Here is a 16,608-nt window from a genome sequence, read left to right as displayed (position 1 = left end):
TACCACTGTGCGAAAGCAATACGAGGTGCATAATCCTCCGGTTGCTGTGTTTGGACACGCTGCACGTGAAACGGATGCATGTCTTGTTCTCGGAGAATCCTCCAGACGCTGCAATGGAAAACCCCGACTGCGTTTGCTAGACTTCGTGTACTCGTTCTTGGATTCCCCTGTACATGCTGCAGCACATTCTGTTCGACGGCTAGAGTCCGTGCTGTTCTTACCCTGTCCCTGTCAGCTCTTTCAAATGAACCTCTCTCAGCTAACCTCTGGTGCAGTCTTGCAAAGAAATTATGACTGGGAATACGCCTACTGGGGTACAAACGCTGTGCGGCTGGCCCACTACAATTTGCAGCCCCGTACGCCAAATGCATATCGGCTAACTCTACGTTCGTGTAATCATCCATCCTACTAACTTGGCGTTCTTGTTCAAGAAATTCGAAATTCGCCTGGAGTATTCCAGAATGTTCGGATGTCCATGCGTCGGAGATGTGAGGCGTGCATTGTAGCCCGTGGAAGAAACTTCGAACACTTACTTTAATCCATGTACCTTTTGCTTCTTTTCATGTATTATTAAAACGATTTCTCACTTACGGTCTCTTTTCTTTATGGTGCTTCTGTGTACAACACCGCTTCAGGAAAGCATTTCCGACCCCACATTGCTATATGATTTCGAGTTGTCAGGATGTACCCTACCCCTCTTAGAAGTTCTGAAACGTTTAACTGAAACACCCTGTATATATATAAAACAGACCTCAATTAGAAGTTGAGAATTTACACTAGGGGGTGTATTAATATTTGACATTTCTAAAAAGGAATACAAAAGAATCGCTACAAAGGGCTGCTCTGTATGTGGAGCTGGTGAATGAGATCACTCAGAAGTGATTCACCGTACACAGGGATAATATAACTATTTTGAGTGACTGTAAATAATCATGTGTGTGCCGTGTAATGAAAAGGAGAGGAAAACACTTTCTCCGCCTAACGAACTCCGAAATAGGAACACTGAGATGAAAAAAATACTTAGTATAAAATAGAAAACGCCGTCGGTAAAAGCATGGAAAAACTTATTAAATTGAACTGAAGTAAAATGAAGGGAAAAAGTCGGGAACAGCTACAGAATTATTAACTGCAGCAAACTACTGTCAAGCTGTCTTACAGCCGTCAGTGCTCACAACCAAGTTATCAATCCCCCAATCATGAGCACTCTCTAAGAGAATGTAATTTCCTGGAATCGACTTTTAAGTTTCATCTGTAGTTTCTTTATTGAATTTACAACAGTGTCGCATTCTGCGTTGGATTGTACTTATTTATACAGAGTATTAGAACAGAAGATAAAAACGAATGTTCATAAATTCTAGCAATATCATGAAAAATGGGATGAATTTTATTTCTTTCAATATTTTTACGCGAAACAACATTTCACTCTCGGAACATTTCTAATTTAACAGCATTCTTATTATTTCGATCTTCTCGGAACATAATAAGTTTCCGTTTCTTTAAAAATGTTCCTCTAAATTGTTAACAAAATGAAGCGTTGTTTTGTCCAGAATAAACAAGTTGCAGGACAGTAAAGCAAAGCCATAAAATAAAAATAAATAGAATTGTGGGACACGGTAGACAAAGACAGGAAGTTGCGATGCTAAACGATCATTGCAGGATCATCATCATCCTTCTACATCTTTTCTTTTAACAATGTATCATTAACCAAGTGAGGGTCCCTCTCCACCCAACTTCAAATATAAGATTTACATTTTTCATTGGCCTTTCTTGTCATCGCCCTTCAGTCCAGTCCCATTCTTTTCATTCATATATACACAAATATTCTTTTATTTGCTGTTTCAATACATAAGAAAAAGAATCTAAATTACTTCTTAGAAATACAGTACTGCGAATTTTTTTCTTGAAGAAAGAATTCTTGCGCAGTAACTCAATATGTTGACAGTTGCTTTGTACACTGTGGCACAGTCAGCTCAGCCTGGGGATTTTGTAGGCCTCTGAAAATATTAATTTTATACGTCAACCTCGAACGATATCTGAGTAAATGCGATTCTGCTGTCCTGGCCGTCACCACTTCAAGGGACAGATATTGTCGGGTAGTAAGAAATACGATAGTGCCCTACAAAACGGAAGAAATTTTAGAAATTCTAATGACTCAAATCCACTATTGACAGTCTACCAATTACTTTCTCCAGTATATGCGCTCTTCCCTGTGTGTTTAAGGTCAACAAAGTCAGCTTCAGACATTACGAAGGAACACTCCTTTTTTACTGCGGAATTTGATGTTCCAGAGAAATTTATATCAGTTACAACGTCCTACATTAGATCGCTGATGTTATGGGACATTATCCTCCTTTAATGCTTCTTTAATGTTCTTGCAGTATGCCTGGCAACGGCTGAGAAAACCGAAATAACGAAAGCTTTCCAAGGATGTAACAATCACCTCTAGAGGTTCATCGGTAATAACAGTCAGGAAATACACATGGATAAGGTTATTTATAACTGTAATCACAAGTTTTTCTTGCAAGTATTTCAATGTGGCTGAGTTAGAACAGATGACAATATCCTCTGTTATTCACCTTATCCAATTAACTAAAATATATGTCTCTGATCAACCGCGTGACCTAAAACATACCCAAAATATGCATTTGAAGCAGTTTACTAAGATATCATTCGTTTTCACTTGGACCTGTTTTCCTACAACTTATTTAAAAACAAACATCTTTTGCATTCTGCAGTAGAAAGTTTTTGAAATTCAATAAAAGCAGGTCTCTCAGTTAAAATCAATAGCTTTAATTAATTTTTACACTTATTATATGTAACTAGCATTATGAGTAATTTTATCTCATATGTGACTGTTTGAGAAGAATTAAATCTGTGCTCTGCTGCCCAATATATTAAATCGTTCAGGTTTCTTAACGAAACATTCCACGAAATATTGATAATGAACATTTTTTAAAATTAATATTAATATGGTAGATAATTCTGGAATAATTCGATCATCAGGTGGCCAGTACCATGGAATATCTTCCTCCTACAGAGGAAGATATTCCATGGTATTGGCCACCTGAAAAACGAACGTGTTCAAGCGACACACTGTAGTTAAACTAGCCAATCTGGACCGAAGGAAGAGTGCAATGGTTTTGAAAAATTTGGTTAGATTCCATCTTTAGATCATAGTGGATAATTCCGGTCGGTATTTGCTGGAACTAGAGTTAGATGAGCCACAGACGAAAGATTAAATAAATAATCTTTAATTGCACGCAACCAGATGCAGCGAGCAGTGAATACTAATCACAGCCAACAAGACTACGTACGAGATTTGACAAGTTATGGGAGTAGGTAGAGTTAGTGATATAACAATAAGGAAATTAGTGGGTTATGATAGCAATTATGATAATGGAAAGTTAGACGTAATTTAAAGTAGATTAACAAAATATTATCTAGAATAGTATATAATAGAATACTATAGAAATAGGTTGAAAATAAGGAACATTACAACAAAACAATTTAAAAACAAAAGAAAGAAAAGAGAACAAATCGTATTTTAACTTCTCAAGTAAGTCCAAATGGGTCTCGGATGAAACGTAGAATATTTTCTTCAAGCAAAGGGGATTTTTTATGACCCCGAAGCAGTAAAGCCGACCACAGGAGAGGAGTATTTTAGAGACACTATATACTGATGTCACATGGGCGTAGTTGCCTTGTACTTATTTGCAGCGACCTACTGCTGAAGTGAGCTTGACTAACTGTATTTAGAAATAATTTAGATAGCACAGAAAACAGTCTATGCTACTTTAAAATAGCATAGACTGTGTTCCTCGCTCTGCTGTCTCATGCTATATGGAAAAGGACAGGATCAAGTTGCTGTTCACGATGAAGTTGATAAATACGTCTTATCAGGATGCGCCATTGTGGCTTATCCGCGGTCCAGTTAATGGGGGAGGATGGAATGATTTCTTCTGAAAAAAGCAGAAACGGACAAGGTGCCTGTAGAATATACGAAATTTAAAAAGATTAGAATTAGGCCTCATTGTTTTAGTTGCATAAATTCTAAACAGTCATCCCTGAATTCGATAACTGTCAAACGAATTCAGGTATTAAGAATCATTACTAGAAAAGTAATAGAGCGGCGAAACCAGCATATTTCCAGGTCCGCCACTGCAGGGGGAGAGGATTCAAGAGCAAATATCCATAATTTGTAACGAGTACAGGGGGCAGTTCGCAAATCTGGGGGGCGAAATTATGAGGTTTGGTTTACTGCCCGTAGACCAAAGAATTTTGTAATAATTTTAAATGCGCGTACCTAAATTGTTTGGTTTGGTTCGGTTCGATAATAATAATAATAAAAATGGAGATGAAAACCAAGAAAGATGCAGGGTAGGGTAGTATTATTTGTGTGCGTGCTTTGCTGTTTCCTTAAATAGCTTCTGACTCATCATTTTTTTATATAATTTTACTGAAAATGATGTTATTGCATACCGTAATGAGGACATCCCTGGGAAAGAAAACAAAACACATTTGCTTGCATGTTTCTTCGTAGTCTGCATTAGTATAATTTCTTACTAACGTCAAGCCGAAAGAAGTAGATCATGCAACTTTCAAGAAAACAAAACTTAAATTACGTTTATAAACGAAATGCCATAAAGAGACAGTTACGATAATAATACGCACTGCACAGTTGAGATCATTTATTATAATCCCCTTTTAATAACTGGAAGAAAATATTTTCACCTTTTTGTAAGACGACAACGAAAGAATGCAGCGCTAATACTGATAACGATGTGGTAATAATAATACTAAAACAACTCTGTAATGCAGCAGAGCAAAAAGAAAAATTGTCTAATATATTCATATCATTTTATTATTGCCTACAGCTTACTTACATATGTATGAGAGTTTTACATGAATACCTTATGAACAGATCCCTTCTGTTTCACATCACTAATGACCTTAATCTAATTTCTTATGATTTCTACTCGTATACTTTGCATTATTTTCGTATCCTATTTTTCTACCCCGCCTCAGATTTTTCTTTATTTTTTATCCTGATATCTTTCACAATCTCCATGTTCTTCATATCAGTTTGCATACTTATATGTTTGTTTCCATATTCCTTCTAAACAGCATACAAAACATTTCTCTCTCGAACAGCTGAACATATTTGCATAAGTCATTGTTAGAATCAAAGTGGTAGAATGTTTTTGTCTCTGTAATAAGCTTCTCTCAAAATTATTAATTTGGTTTGCAAATACGGTGGCACTAACTTGATGTTTCTTGCACTACAAAGCTAATGAACTAAGAAAAAAAATTAAAAAGAAACAAGCAAACACAATGCAATTCCTTTCGTAAGCGCAGAATTGCTCTCATAGTTCGATAAAGCAAATCGAGAAAGTAGGGATGGCCAATCTTCTCAAGTATATAAAATTCTCAATACGATTTCATGCTAACATTTCTCATTTTAAATAAGTTGTTTCAGTGTTTCATGATCTCCGAATTTTGCTTTGATATTATACGCTCTATATTATATTAGTTTATACGGCTCAGGATTATGGTATAATTATTTATTTTCTCCGGGATTTAAGGGAGATAAAAAAGCGGCAATTCAGCCACACATTACACGCAATTTACATTCACTGATGTCTCATTTCCGTAGTTGCTCTCGCACAAAATGAAGGCTCAGATTTGAACGGAGCGTAGCAGAACGCATAAAGATATCAGAATATTGTTTTAGCCTATGCTTAGCTTGCTCTGATTTCCTTCATCATGGTACCGTCCCATCACCATTACTTTAAAATATAGCGATTCACTATTATTATTAATTCTATTGTACTCTATTCTTTTATTATTGTTATTATTTCTCACTGATGGGGTGTACCACCCCGTGACGGGCACTGCTACCAAGTGCACATGCTGGTTGTTATGTCCGGTGTTACTATTGGTCGAGGAACTCTCTGACTATCCTACAGACGTTCAGTATTGCCAGTTTCTGGAGTTCATTGTAGGTGTTCTCTGGTGTCCTATCTATGCCCGTTTCGTACGTTTTCTTATCTTGTTTATGCCAATTTGATTATTATTATTATTTTTCAGAATATGATAATATAGCATATTTTCAAATGGATTACAGTTTACAGCTCAGACATTGTTTTTTACTTAGAAGCTTTTTTAAAGAAAAACTAAACATTTGACTTATTTAAGAATAGCTTTTATACCTTCCATGCCTCCCCCCCACAAATATTTCATAAATCTCATGCCCCCTTCAAGTGCAAATTAGTATCTTTGAGATGTATTTGTAAATGTATTAATGCATTATAAAAGTAAGTATAAATTTTATTGGTTTTTCCATATTTTTTTTAAAAAAAGTGCTTCATAAAAATAAATTCTTCCCCAAACGAAGTGCACCCTCCAGGAGAGGGCTTATCCCATATTTTAGGAACCTCTGGCCTAAGACAAATAAGACTTATATAAGGAACGTAACAGCTAACCGTTGAAGTTTTGTTACACATACACTAGTTGAGCATTTTATTGGGTACATCTCCATTCCAAGGAATCGGCCGCTCAGTGGGAAACAGTGTCGGGTGCGTGCAGTTTAGCTAGAGAATAGGCCAACAGCGCGACCTAAATGATTTTGAGAATGATATGCTAGCCGAAATTAATATCTCTTGACGCTACTGTCCTACAAGTGTGTTCACGCACAACAGTGTCTAGAATGTACCGCGAATGGTATTTGATGGGCATCAAGTACCAAAGCAACTAATGCCTTGACGCGTCAGTATGATGTCTATATTTACGTATATACGCTTTAATATTCTATTCTTCGGGCGGTTTGTCTGTTTGCTGAGCAAAAAAAAAAAATCCTTATTTCTGGGAGTGCAACCATGCAGCCATTCCTCAGACCGACAAACTCGGCAATATTGCGAAAAGGCTCTTAAATATTCTTCGCGTCATTGGGGGAATTCTAACCGAGACCTTCCCCGTCTGAGGACGGCTTTTGTAACCACTGTGCTATCGACGAGGGAAAACCGATGGAGGATAAAAAGAACCTTGTAGTGTAATAGACAAGACAAAATCGATGAAATGACAACGCAATTCAATAGCGACATGCAAAGGGGTATATCGGAACGCACTAAACATCAGACCCTGCCATGGATGAATTATAACAGGAGAACTATGATGACTTCGACTTACGTGTATTAGCGGTCACAGGAGCACCTACATTGGACATTGAGGGGTGTTTGGACTGACAAATCCCCCGTTACAGTTGTTGCATGCTGATCGCAGAACCAGGTTTTCATAGACAGCAACATAATGGATGACATGCTAGGTGTGAATGCTGCAGGCTGATGGTGGGCGTGTAGTTGTGAGGGGAGTATTTTCGTTGCACATGTTAGGTCTCTGATAATGTGGATAGACGTCTGAATGTCAGAGCCTACTTGAAAATTGTTGCCAACTTGTTTATCCATCTGGAAATGGTTACTTCGAGTAGGGTAATGCAAAATATCACAAAGTACTGATCATTCTTGAATCGATTTCAGCCACGAGACTGATGTCTTTTTTTTCTGTTTTTGAAAACTTGCTCAGACACTTTCAACTCGACTGAACATCCGTGGGATGAGATAGGGCGATAAAGAGTTGTTCGCGGTGGGATCCACTGCCGTCCAATCTGAAGCAATAGAGGGATGCGATCGGGTTGCAAAAGCCAGCTTTCACTGTGAAATACCTTCATTCGTGGATCTCATTCCTCGATTAATTGACACAGTTCTTACGGCTAAATGGGGTAAAAACGGCGCGGCGCGTTTTAGTTATACACAATTACAGGTTGTAGTGATCATATCATTTCTTAAATAAAAAAATAGCAATATGTAAAAAAATAAACACTAAAAATAGTGTCTCTGTTTTTTTTTTTTTGCTTTTTTTTTAATTTGGTTCAATAAAGTTTCATTCAAACACGACATCGTATTTAGGGCGTTTTTATTATGATAGATATCTACACTTTACGTATGGAAAATATTTCATATTGTCATGTTTTATTTTAATAGTCTGATATTAGTTTTATTATTCTATAGAAAAAAACTGTTTCAATATAAATTAAAATTTTACTAATAAAATGGATTTGGTGAGTACTTTAATCGTTCAGTCTCAAAGGGAATCTTACACCTGTCGTATGTATTAAATAATTCATAGCGAAACCGCCTTTCTTAACTAATTTTCTGCAATTTTGTCAAAGGAGTTAATATTTTCTCTTCCATACTTGTTGGTATTTGGCGAAGTTTCAAAATAAATATGAGGAAATATTTCAATAACCACGATGGAATTAATTTAACTAAGGCAGAATCGAAACAGCAGCTCGTATTGCGAATAAGTGTAATAGTGCTGTCTCTAATATCAGAGATGGGGCTTCTTTGCACTCTTTTTAATTTGAGTACCATAGTAAATGTTACTTTTTTTCTCTCCATTAAAAATCATTACACAATAGCATACTTCACAAGTGGTATTTAAAGAATTGACGGTTTCACCTGAAAATTTGCATGCCTGAAAATGTACGCTTTGCATACCAAGTTGATTGGCAAAATAGTACATGTAATAAATGTGCCTGTTACATCTCAGAATCTGAAGGAACTATAAAAGCCTGTTTAAACATTAGCAGACAAACAAAACAGAAAGAGAACGATTGTGTAAGCGTGTGCAGTGCTATTAATACGCTAAGGCGACTTAATGTTCAGCTGACAGACTTTGAAAGGTGTCGGATTATTGGGTTTTTAGAAGTTGGCAGGTCAACGGGCAAATCGTGTTCCTCGTGTGGGTCGTGATGCTCGAAAGGTTGGATGCTATTGGCAACAATGGGTATAGGAAAGTACTCAAATACCTCATCAGAGATCTGGTGCATGAAGATCAGGAAGGGAGGATCAACAGATCAGCCGACTAACGACAAGAAATACGACTGACAATTCATCTACTTTCCATTATAGTAACGCCATCACTATCTTCGCTTGGATTAGGAAGTAATTAGCAGATTATTGAGAGAAGTGAGGCTGCATTCCTGCCATTCATTGCCTCGTCTATATTTGTAGCCATTCATTGCCTCGTCTATATTTGTAGCCATTACATCGTCGTCATCGTTTTCAGTAGTGCATTGAGAGTTAATTGAGGACAAACAAGGTGTAGTGGTGACTTTAGTGACAAATCACATCCGTTCTGGGAGCCAATGACAACTATATGCGTGTCTGGAGACACGACACGCCTGTAACAAAGGTAGTCCAACCTGCTTTAGGGAGCGGCCCACTGGAGAACAACATCCGTAACTATGGTATGGGGAACCATCAGTTGCAATAGCCATTCGCCGCTAGTTTTATTGATGGAACTTTGAGGTCAAGAATTCATGACGAAATTATTTCTGCCCTTTACATGCTCCATCCAAACACAATTAGGACAGTGCCGCCCATATATGTATCCAGACAGTGCCTACGTGATGTGGACCCCCCCCCTCTGGAACACGTAGAAGCTCCCTTAGTATCTACGTTTTCCAAAACGGTCTCTCATCGAACGCATTTGGGATATGATGGGACGTTCATTAACCTCCGCCTCTCAGCTCCTTACCACTGCTGCCCAAACTAAGAGCGCAAATATAAGTACAAGAAGCACGGCTCAATGCTTACCAGATGATATTCGCTACATTTTCACCCCCCTTCGCTGTTTGGCCAGTGTATTACTGTTTATGGGGCGCCTCCGTAGCCAGGTGGGCAGGACCAGCCGTGTGTAGCACATCCTTCTTGATTAGACCGGAATTCGAGCCCGTGACCACCAAATACGGAGGATGCGGAAAGGTCAGGTAATGACCACCGCATATCCCCCGGAGCAATATGGCCTTAGTTGCTAATGCTCCTAAAAACCAAATAACAAACAAACTACTACTGTTTATGGAGGCCATACTTCAGAGTGACCTGTATCGAATTTTCGTTAGTAAATGCTGCTGAATCGGCCACAAATTTAATAATTTTTTTTATGTACATTGATCTCACTCCGCTTATTTTGCGATTAAGGCGTGCGCTCATTTTTAGGTGGGATAATTTCAGTGATGAACAATGTACTTCCTATCTGGAAGAGAGGAGCATTTAGAAGCGTATTTGGCATATTTCACACCGTTAAATAAGTCAATGCATAAGGAGCATACACGTGATTTACAGATGAGATACAATGATACCTCATAATCTTAGATTCCTCAGCACTGAACCACCCAAACCAATCAGTGGTATGCAAATCATAGGTTGGGTACTGGATTAATGGTGCCTGTGTCAGTGGTGTTATAGAAATTGGTCTGGTACCTTTATATTCTAGAGGAACACTGATTTTAAGAAACGGGTTAAATCGAAGTTATTTACCATCTACCCATCCCGTGCAGAAAAGTTTCTTAGGTGAAAGGTGATATACTTGCCCGTGAATATTTCAAAAAAGCGAAACAATTTGTAATCATGAAATGAACTCGAGGAAATGAAAAATGACATTTTTGTGAAAAAGCAGTAGGCCACTGCTTTTTCATCATTGGTATAAAATATTAAGGATCGGGCCATGTTAATTAAGCATAATATGGATGACGACATTACAAATTCTAACTTCTTATTCATTTGGTTATCATGAAAAATACATCTAATCCGCGATCTGCTAATGTTATTCCTAATAAGCTCCATTATTATTATATTATTTCGAACTCCATTGAGAGAAGCACATAAATTAAAGTTTACAAGGTATTCTAATATCTTTCAGATCGAGCAGAATCCTGTCACGTGCCCCTTTTGGAGAGATCTGGGTTCGAATTTCATTGGCAGTTCAGTGTGATTAATTCCAGCCATTAACGACAGATACTTCTAAAAGGCTTATCAGACAATAGCCATGCTAGTCGATCTCCGATCAAGATTGTTATTATTATTAAAATCCTTCATTGCATGTTTCTATCTCTATAAAGACTGTGGAGAAGAAATCTTTGCGATAGTGCCCATCGCAGCCCCAATAGTGGTGGCCACGGGTTAACATCATCATCTAACAAACATAATAAGAAAGTTGAGTAACCGTAAGATGACATTTAATGATTGCATTTATATTTATACAAACTATCATATTATATTACATAATTCAGATGGTATTATATACAGAGCCCGTAACATTCATTTAAGTTCTGTAGTTTCTTCACCAGGTGAAAAGTTACCGTCAACAGAAGTGCATCACTACAATGGTGTCATAAGGGTGAGAGTTCATGGATGGACGAGCTTCAACGTTGAGTTCATCGAGGATCATTTTTCGATACCTTGGCTCTTTGGAGAATCTGACGAAATCACAGTCCAGTTGTTGAACCAGGCTAAGCAGTCGACCCAGGATAAACCTGTCTGTTATGTTCAGTCGGTATTTATTGTGGTACAGGGACGGGGTAGCCCTTATGCGAGGATGGGGATCCTTCAGTGGCAGAATCCTACACGTGAGGAATATCAGTGATACCAGCATTCTCCCTCTGGCTACGTGTCTTTTTCATAGCTTTAAAGAGACAAATATTTACGACATGATATAATGACGTCTTTGGTCATATTTGACTTGCCAGATCCGGTCATGAGACATTAAAACCATCCCACCCAGTCCAACGCGTTCTGTAACTGGCAACTGTAGCAACAAAGTGCATAGAGAGGTTAATCGCGTGTTAAATCTTATTAAATGTGATTTATTTCTTTAGAAATAAATCACCTTCGAGATATTTTTATTTAGTTATTAAACTAGGCGGTGCCAGTCTGCTTTTCTGGCAGCCCCGCCACCTATTTACAGTACTGTGCAAATAATATTAGACATATACTGCCGCCCTCGTGGGTAGCACAGTTGGTAGAATCGTCGTCTTTCCCGGGTGGAAAAGAATTCAGTTCGAATTCCGTCGATGACGGGAGGAATTTTTGTGTCTTTTTTTCACAACGTGGCTGAGGTCTCAGGCGAGGGCAGCATGGTTTTTCCTCCCGAAAACTCGGGTTTTTCTTTCAGCAAACAGAAAATTTACCCCAGAACACAAATTTACAAAAAAAAAAAAAAAAAAAATTCAAATTATTATAGTCCGAGAAAGTGTAGTGTCATGAATTTAACACACGAGTGCTACTTCAACAAATACATTATGTTCTAACAACAGAAATAAGTTGAAACTTGAATCACATGTGAAGTAAATCAGTTCAGCGTAATTTGCTTCCTAATCAGCGAATCATATCATCCTTTAAAATGGAAGCTATCCTACCACCATTCTACACTGTACCTGTGAGCCAGCACCTCCATAAACGCATACAGTTCAAGCGCTCGCTCCAATCCCATTGACCTGAAGAACTCCAAATGCCCGGCCAACTTTGTCTAACCTCCACTTGAACCCTTATTTTCTCGAAAACGAGCCCAGCCAGTAGCAGGCTGTGATCATTATTTACTACTGGCACACTCTTAATTCCACGAAGAACTGCACACTAATCCCAAAACACAGCCAGCGGACAGATAGCTGGGCATAACAGGATCCTGTCGTACATGCCGACCTTTCCGTATAAGGTATTTTGAACTAAATTTGTTTAAAGGTTACTAGACCTTATTGAGAGGCCGATGGACGACTTGCTTTCGCAAGAAGCAGTTTATAAAACAGTGTAATAAGAGAATAATTAATAGCTTTCTTGCCTACGCTTCTACTAAAATTCTCTGTGGTGTATAAATCTTTGATGGAAGAAAAAGCTCCTCGATGTAATTTATTTACAAAACAGAGCTGAATGGCTAAAATTGAACTTTATTTGCGACGACTGCAGGAGTTAAAAACGAAATTTTCCATTATCAATTACAAACTTTTTCGTGATCCAGAAAATTTTCACCAACGTCTGCTCCTATAAAGAATCCTCGCTGTAAGAAATTGAAAGGGTACTGGACTCGTGGAGTGGAAAGAAGATATAATGAGGCACAGGAAAGGGCCAAAAAAGGAAAACAAAACTGAGGTTTAGAAAAACATAATGGTGATATAGATTTTTGTAATCTGAACCACGAGACATAAAAAGAAATCCTGCAGCGCAAGAATTCAACGGACAAGTTGGATGTATAGAAAAAAAATCCACACTTTATCTTAGATAACAAGAACAGACATCAAAAGATTAGAAATCTATTTCCTTTCTCCCCAAAATAAAAGCGTCATTGTTCTTGCTCGACTGAACCGACATGGGACGTCGATGTTCGAGTGTGCTGTTTTATCTGTAGATCCTCTCGCCGAAAATCCGACCTTACGCTAAATCCAAAGAGGAGACTTTATCACAACAGTACTGCTATCCTTGGCGCTTAGAGACCTTCTGCATTTTTCGATATGTGACGGGCTTTATTCTGTAGTTTGATTTCTTTCTCTCTATCTGATCGGTTATAGCTTAAATCCTGAAGATGGAATCTCAGTATGGCTTACGTTGCAACATTTTTTTCGCTTTCACAGATAAGATATGGTACTATCATGTTTTCATGAAAATCTCTTAGTTGTAACTTGAATGGATTTTCGATTTTCAGTACATTTATCCACAAGGAGACTGAAGAGCCATTGAGGATAGCACTAGTGTGTGGGAGAAGGGAGAATCGTCCGGCCACTCATTAGTAACTAAATCTCTACTACTTCAGCTCTGACTACATCTACTCATTTTGTTCAACATCAACATTACAACCATCCACGTATTTTTGTATAATACGATCTCTATTGAGAGGAGGAGCAAGTACAGGGTATCCTTCAAACAAAACTTCCACAAACAGCGAGTTACCAATTCTATAATGAATAAGAGAATGGGCGGCGTTAGGAGTAATTCCAAACATAATCTTTTCGTTCCTCTTGCAGATACATAACCACTGCCGAACTATATTATTAAAATTGCTTATTTCTAGCATCACACACTGACGTCGGGGGTGATGCTAGAAAATCACTACATCCATTACCATCCGGAAATAGAACACAGCAGTTTCAGACAAAGAAAAACCGAAAAAGAAAGGACAATAGCATTTCTTATGCAATCATAATGCGCATAAATTTCTCAAGTGCGCATCAGTGTTGCTCTATAAAATATGTCAATTTTAATATATTTTTTTCAGTAATTCGACTTCGAAATGAATTTTTAATAATAATCCATCGTTTTAATTTATATTTTTATTTATTATCTAACTTTTTTAAAATACTGTAGTCTTGTCATCGAAAGATTCCAATCAGGAAGGTGGCGATCTAATTAGTCATTTACTATCTGGAGAAATTTTTATGGGGTGGTTGGTCGTCATTTTTATTTTCTGAAAGCCATAATAAAAATTATCAATAATCTTGTTCACATGATAAGTTTGAAAACTGCTGTGCCACTCATAATTATCACAAACGTACGCTATATTTTTGATAACTACGAGAGGCAGTTATTTGTAATAGATATGAACGCAAAGGTTCATAACAGTTTTTTTTATATTTTTTTATTATTACAGTTAATGAAAGAATGATAGGAGTTGACTCGGTGTTGATTTATCAGGTCAAAAGTTCTTTTAAATATCACTGGCCTATGCCAGGGGCACAAACAGCAGTACTTCAGGGATATGCACCTGGAGAGTTTCATTTATATTTCGGATGGTGGAGAAGGGCCCCATATGCGGGAGAAAGCTTCTATTTCTTTTTAAGAGGTTCATAATTGAAACACATTTTTATGAAACTCGGCGGTGCTCAGTTGGAAAGGTTTATGGCTAGATTTAATTATAATATTTTTGTATCTGTATTATAATAAGACAATCATGGTAGTCTTAAAGGCAATTAGGGGGAGAAACATTATTTACCACGAAAAAAGAAAATGTTACAGTTAGGGTTAAGTTGTCGTATACCAAGACACTTCAATGTTAAAATCATAAAACAACCTTGCTGAGGATTAACTATAATCATAACATTTACTTGTTTCGTGGTAAATAGCGTTTATTATTTTTTTTTATGTTTTCTTTCACAGTTGATACAGTGCCTATGACGGCTATTCTTTCACACTATGTGGAGAAGTTAGTATTTTTTTTTTTTTTCAGTTTATGGACGAGTTAATCGGTTTTGGGAGAGGGCTACCTGTATTTCAGATTTTCATCCTCCAGGGAACTCACCTTTTTTATTTCACAAAAGAGGAAAACTGATGGTAGAATGTACGGAAATTTAGAGATGAACTATTTACGCCTCATCGCCACAACTGCCTTGCGACTTATTCTGAATAACCTAACCGATATCAACGTGACGTGATGCTAGTTGGGTGCAGAGTTTTTAAAGGGTTTTCTGATTTGGAAAATTGAGTAACACCCGCAAGATGAGTGAATATAAACGAAATATACTTAAGCATTTTCTTTTTAAAGTGAAAGAAATGCTTATTTCCTGCATACTAATATACCACAGTACTTCTTAGTGTGTAATTCAAAATTAATGAGTTTAGGATTCTAAAGCATAAAAAACGGTACGCAACTCGAAGAGAAGATCGGCTATATTTTTAGATTGACAATTCACTTTGAGAGACAGCTCTCAATGCATTCGATAATTTAAAAAAATTTCGAAACATATATGCTCTAATATGGCTGTACTCCTCTTCTCCACTTTAACACTTTTGTAAGACATTAAACGAGAACCAGTTCGTGACCCACTGCTGTAAAATGTATACATCAATGAACTGTGCATTTTAGTAGAGAAGGACGCAATAGCCATCATAAATCCTGCACCCTTATCAAATAACGATATCCGTTTCGTAATAGAGTTTTGGAATGTCCCCAAATAGCTTGTCCATTGTTTTAACTCGCAACCCTCTGACCGGCAGGAAGGATGGAATGTACAGTATAATATATAAATCAAATGTATTATGACTGTATAGAACGACTATAATGTTAATAACAATAACGCAGAATTGCAAGTGAATTCTCATGGAATACTCTCAGAGCTGAAGTCTAGTGGTTTCAATTTCGTGCAAAGATTACGAGGACAAAGACCAAACTTACTCTAGTGTGCGATAAAAATATTATGAGGCTATTTAAACAAATTAGTAGCAAACAAGTACTGTATAGGCATTATTAAAGGGATTATTAGGTAATTCTTACCACAAAGAGTATTAATACATATTTTTTCAAAGTCCTATTATCCAAGGTCTATTACGTGTGCCTTTCCTTAAGAAAACAATAAGAGAAAGTAGAAAACGAATTTTTGAAGCTTTATGTGGAACGAAGTGACTTTGTGTGCCACAACAGAAGAACCGTATAACATTTAAATAATTTTGGAAATAATTGGTATAAGAAGAGAATCATCAGGCAGACGAAAGAGTACTTTATAGAAACAGGTAGAGAATCGATGCTACAGCGCTATTAAATGAACAAGAATGAATGCACTTCGTTCTCTTTAAAGAATCTCGATTACATTTAAAGGCCCTCTTAAAAGGTTCATCATTGTGAATGCTGATCGCTACTTACGTGATTATGATAGGAATGCCGAAACTATTTTAGCACAGAGACGAAAAGGCCAAATGCAGTTTAAGCGAAATGACGGGTTGTAGAAAACCAATACACACATTTGCAACAGGTCAGTGAAGATTTCATATTTTAGCGGAAATCTATTTAGCA

At 37.2% G+C, this 16,608-nt stretch overlaps 1 protein-coding gene across 1 annotated transcript in view; it reads right to left on the bottom strand.

Annotated features, from left to right (window-relative positions):
- Positions 1 to 16,608, bottom strand: part of LOC150089285 (uncharacterized) — a 612,288-nt gene that overhangs the window by 430,969 nt on the left and 164,711 nt on the right. The gene's annotated exons all lie outside the window — the stretch shown is intronic.

This window comes from Mastigoproctus giganteus, chromosome 2 (genome assembly GCF_048544385.1).
Source record: "Mastigoproctus giganteus isolate SK-2022 chromosome 2, ASM4854438v1, whole genome shotgun sequence".
Taxonomy (NCBI): domain Eukaryota; kingdom Metazoa; phylum Arthropoda; class Arachnida; order Uropygi; family Thelyphonidae; genus Mastigoproctus; species Mastigoproctus giganteus.
Note: the sequence above shows the minus strand (reverse complement) of the source record. Positions and strands in the feature narration are given on the sequence as shown.